The following is a 6,000-nucleotide window of genomic DNA, read 5'->3' on the forward strand; positions in this document are numbered from 1 at the left end:
AATCACAGGGAGGGCTTTGGTCATGTTCTCATTCTGAAGCTCGAGGAACGCCTGTTTCTTTTCATTGACCTCGCTAAATTTGTTCATCACGAACTCTATTAGCCACTGCCATTTTTCTTCAGTGCCTTCTGACCTCTTCTCGGTTGAGTGTGCTTTCACTCAAGAATATCTGGCTTTGTCTGGATAGGAGGTGGTTTCTCCTCTGAAAGAGTCTTCTCTTTTTCCGCCTCCACAAGTTCGATATGCTCATTACTCTCCCCTTCCTCATTTCCTTCTTCTGATTGCTAAGCCTCACAAAATACCACTACACCCCCTTCTTCTTGATAATCCCCATGCTGATGAGATAGGTTATATCCAACCATTCTGGATCTTCACACATCACAATAGAGGATTGGGAATCCTCATGCTTGGCATTATGTTCCTGATTAGATATGCTCCCTGTTGACAATTGAAACATAAAAATGAATATAATAATATCTCACATCGGTGTACACAAAGAGCTTAATCCACTATATAAGTCTCATGGGCCTCTCCTCTTATCACCAATTGGTTTTAAGATGGAACCCATGGATTTCTATCATGGTATCAGAGCGGGTCACCGACTGTGGGTCATATTTAACTGACCCAGCAGTATATCTGGGCTGAAACCAAAAAAAATGACTGACCCAGCAGTATAACTGGGCTGAAAATTTGGGCCAGTGGTCCAACCGATATTTAACTGACCCGGCAGTATATCTGGGCTGAAATCGGAAAAAATGACTGATCCAGCAGTATATCTGGGCTGAAAATTTGGGCCAGTGGTCCAACCGATGAAAAAAAAAATTGGACTGATTGTCCAATCGATCATAAAAAAGTCCAACCCCTCCAAGATTCACCTTGAAGGGTTTGAGGGAGGGTGTTGACAATTGAAACATAAAAATGAATATAATAATATCTCACATTGGTGTACACAAAGAGCTTAATCCACTATATAAGTCTCATGGGCCACTCCTCTTATCACCAATTGGTTTTAAGATGGAACCCATGGATTTCTATCACTCCCAGAAGATGGCAGGCATATAGGTGGTGGACAGGGTAGTGGGCTATTTTGTGGCATGAATGAGCCAACTAGTAGCCTAAATGCACCCTAACATTCTTGATCATGCACCACATGAAATATATTTCGGTTGTGGTAATTGTGGTGTTTGACTAACCGAGAAGATTGTAGGCCACGAAGAAATATGTCATCCTTAGAACAGGGTTTGCAATCTCCACCCCTGTTGACACACTAGGTTTGAAAGGGCCTGCACCTATGGCTCCGACCAAATTCCATGCCTCCTCAGCGTTGAAAGCCTCAGTACATTTGGGTTGGCCAATTTCCCTCAAGGACCAAACCCCTCTCCTATCCTCCTCGGGACTTAACAGTCCCAATCTCAACGACCACTCCCTGAGATTCATAGCCATCTCTTGATTGAAAACTCTGAAATAGATGGACTCTTTATCCAAATCAGTAGTGTACTCGAAATGGAAGGATGTAAAGAACTCATTCGCAAGATTCAACGGCACCTCAGAGGGTGCGTGTTCCAGCAGCCAATCAAAACCAATGGCCCTGATGTATCTAAGGAATTGACCTTTAACTCCTATCATTCGCAGAGACAGATAGTGCTCCTTCCTCCCTATTGTGTTTGTCTCGTCGTTGATATCCTCTCTGCACAATTTTTTCTCAGCTTTGGGTCTTCGAAATAAACCATAGCCTCCAGCAGCTTCTGGTCTAAGTCAATCTCCATCCTCTCAAATGCCCCGGTCATCTGCCCTTCTTCTTGATCGTGGGTTGTTTGGGCAGGATTGGTAGCAACTTCTCGGATCACTACCTCTAGTGATGCCGGTCTTGATTTCCTACTGTTTCTTGGGGTCGCCACCTGCTTCTCTCTTTGCGGCTGCCAAGACTGCAGCCTCTTCCCGCATGCTTTTGAGTTCCTCTCTGTCTAGCCCCCTCTATGTACGGAAGCTCCTCCTAATCTCTCTCTCATTTAGGGTTTCCCTGTCATCGTCTGACTCTCCTTCTTCCACATTTACCACTTCTAGTGCCCTCCTTGTTGATTCTTACCCAACTGACTTCCGAATCTCTTCTTCTTTTTCTCCACCGGTCTCATTGTTTTCTCGGTTGTTTCCTTCCTCGCCAGACTCCACCCCCTCTTCGATCTTCTCATTTGGTTCAAGAATATCGGCAGATCTGGTGGTTCTTGACACAAGGGTATGAGTCTGAGAGGTAGTTGGTGCGCTGAGGGGTTGCTCGGCTGGTTCCATCGGGACTAGTTCTCCGATTGGAAATCTGATGGGAATAGGTGTTGGTTGTTCTTCTTCCTCCTTAAATTTCTCAGCCATCTTGGAGCAAACTTCACTCATTTTGCTGCTCGGGCTGAACTTTCCCATTACGTCTTCAAGAATCTTAATGTACGTGCTGCCCACGGACGTCTTCGTTGGCTGAGATGTACCGAAGGTCGGTGATTCCATTGACTGGGGAGTTGGCGGTGTCATGATTCCTGGGATGAGAGTCGACGGAATTAACCATGCTCGTCGCTCTGTGGATGGCTTCTGGGTTTGGCTGGATGCGGATGATTTTTCCACAGGTGATGGTGTGGGATTACTTCGCCTGAAACTGAGAGCCAAAAAATTAAGAATTTTCGGAGGTTGGAGAAAGCTAAAGGTTTGCTGAAATGTGAAAAGGAGAGAGAGGAGGAACTTTGATAAATAGAGGTAAAGGGGAAGAGGGAACGATTTCTATGATGTCAGCGACCGTTCGACTTCTGCGCCAGATTTTGAGTTTTAAACTTTTCCAGCTTCCCCCTCATTTTACCTCTTTCGGTTTAAAACAAAATCACAGTAATTCTCTCTCTCTTACCTATTCAGTCAAATCCTTATTTTAAAATAAAGCACCCAAAAACAAAATAAAAGATTCTCTAGAGTACTAGCAGAGGGTTTTCATGATTCTGAAAAGTATTACGTTGAAATTAAAATCCCCTCCAGATACATTCAAAGCTCTAAAAATATTTTTGATATTTTCTGAAATTAATTTGTTTTGGAAATTTTCTTAAAAATAGGCTGAAATGCAAAAATAAAACATTTATTACAAGTCGTGGGGAATTCTCGAAGTTCACTTGATCAAGTGTTTTGCTCCTATATTTGAACTGAGCTGAGTAAGTGAATCGTCGAGGACTGTCCAACGACTATTTATTAACTTGATCAGGCTGAATATGCGTAGTGGGATTTCCCATGCCACACATACTGCCAATTTATTTACTATTATCACTTTTGTTTATGTGGATTAACAAAGAGAAACTTATAAAGCAGGATACTCCCTGAAACTTTTCAATTCTCTGGATGTGGCGGATCAATTGAGTCCCTAACTGAGTTTGACTCGCTTCAATTTCCACCGAGACTTGAGAAGTAGTACTTTCTGCCCAGTTGATCATCTCAGCATCTTTGTGCTTTTGGTTTGGCAGCTTACTTTCCTCCTCATAGTCATCCATTCTCTGGTTTCCGTTGCCACCTTTGCAATTAACATTAAGAGGTTTTGAATTCCCCTTCAACTTGATCAGTTCAGAAGTAGGGAAACCATTATGGGAATGATCATCGACTAGAGCCCCTGAATTAACTCTTCTTCTTTCTATCCATTGATTTTTCTGGAGATACATCACCAACATGTCTGCCCGCTTTTTCTTGTGATTCTTGTAAGTCCCCTGAATCTTTTTCTTCTCTTAAGGACGTAGTCCAGGGTCAGGAGGCTTCTCTACCTTAAACGGCTCAGGCCATGGTTGTAGCTGCATCTTGTAGATAAATCTTGTAGCTCTTCTTTTGGGTCTCTCCTCCTTCAGTCCTGGCTTTCATTCTTCTTCGCAACACCCACCAGGCTTGACGATCACTGGAGGTAGTCTCTCTGAAGGTGCATTCTCTCGTTCCACCGCAGCTGCGAATTTCTCCACCTTCTCACCGAGCACATGCACCTTTCTTGTCTGGAGGTAGAATAGTGAATTGTTGAATTCCATACTACGCTTGATGGCATCCCTTTCTTTCTCCTGAGGTTCATCCTTTGTTTCCTCTTGAATTTTCTGTAACATTTCGTCCTTGAGAAGTACTGCGGTCGACTCTTCTTCAGCTTGGAGTTTTCCCTATGTTGATTCTACCTCAATAGTTGCTACCTCTCCTTACTTCTCCAGTGGTCCCTCCGACTTTTGCTCCGCATTTGATGGTTCTTTTTCCTCGGACTCACCCGCATCTCCCTCATCTATCATTTTCTCATTCACCCTGGCTTCAGCTCTGCCCTCTTGTATCCCCTTTATAATATCAGTCAGTAGGGCGACTTGCTTAATCATTTCGCCCATGCTGGATTTCTGCTCATCAAATGTGTGCTGCATTTCCAGTGTTAGTTCATCATTTGATTTCAAGCATCGTATGGGATACAATCACTCTCTTGATTCTTTCTTCTGTAGAGTTTGCATTCCACTCCTTGTCCAAAGGTAGTTCAAAGCTTTGTTGGGGATGCGAGTGGTATTGATGTTGATCGAGGTGGACTTGGCCTTAGTGAAACTGGGGATTCTGAGCTTGCCAGTTTTCACCTTGCCATGCTGGTAAGTGTTCTTCAGCATCGTAAGACCATGGTGGATAGATTTGATCTTGGAAGGGTAGATAAGGGAAAGGTGGGTACTCTTCTGACCAGCACCATTCTCCACAGTGTGGTTATTCATGTTGGTACACCTCTGCTTGCCCCCCAGGATTCCAACTCCTGTTTGAACTCCAGATTTCTCCCGTATCTGGCGATGACTCACTTGATCAGTGTGGAAGTGGGGTTTGATTGAAGGAACTTGCAGATGTCTTGACTCAATCACTGAACTAAACGCTTCCTCCAGTTTGTCGATCCGGTTCTTCATCTGATTGTTGTCATCCATCGTAAGGGTATTCATCTCATTCCCTTGGGATGTGGTGATCGATGTATCATCGTACTCTCTTTTTGCACTTAGAAGTTTCTCAATGACAATCTTAGCCTTACTCAACCCGAGTTTGGAGAAACTTCCCCCACTTGATGAGTTCACCAGATCCTTACTCCTTGCATCCATTCCCTCATAGAACCTCGAGTAGACTTCCACTTCCAAAATTTTCTCAGGCTTTCATCATACCCTTGGGTAGCTTCTCTGATTTCCCTTCGAAGTGCATTTGTCTTTGCTGCTGGAAAGAATTGGTTTAGGAACTCCTCCTTGAAATCTGGCCATGTCTTGATGGTGTTAGGTTCCAATCCTCGAACCAAGCATCAGTTTCGCCTTTCAAAGAGAGGGGGATAGCTTTTAACTTGAAATCCTCCTCACTAGACCCATTTGGTGTTTTCTGCACTGTGCAGATTTTACTGAACTCATAGAGGAATTCAACTGGGCTTTCAGCACTAGCTCCCAAAAACACAGGTTAGATGGTTAGTAGATCTGGTTTCACATATATTGCTTCTTGCCCAGAGGTGTTGGGGATAACATGGATTGACTCGTTCTCAACGTGGGCATAGAGTGACCCTATCTCCAGATCATCTCCTTGGTCTCATGCCATGGTGGTTTCCTCCTTGCCTGGGGTAGCCACTGATTCCAGCGGACTCACAAGGGTGATGCCCTCACTCTCCTTGCTGCTAGCATCTGAGTCAATTGGTGAAGTGGGAGGTGATTCATCTTGGATAGTGCTTGGCTCCACCCCCTCTTCTGTTTGCTTCTTGAACTCGGTGTTCACCAACTAGGGAAAACAAAAAATAATAAAAAGTTTATTTACAAGATTTACACTAAGTTTTTTAAACGAAACCTGAGACGCTCCGCCCATCTATGTGTTCTCTTGCTCCAATAGTCCCCTTGGTCCATGCCAGCGAGTTAAGCAATTGATCCACATAGATGAAGACATTGATTTCGCACTGTTGTCTCCCCAAGCTGTCTCTCAACTGAAATCAAAAGAAAAAAAGCATAAAATATTAACAATATTTACACCAAGGTCTCT

This window comes from Salvia splendens, chromosome 1 (genome assembly GCF_004379255.2).
Source record: "Salvia splendens isolate huo1 chromosome 1, SspV2, whole genome shotgun sequence".
NCBI classification, from domain to species: Eukaryota; Viridiplantae; Streptophyta; class Magnoliopsida; order Lamiales; family Lamiaceae; genus Salvia; species Salvia splendens.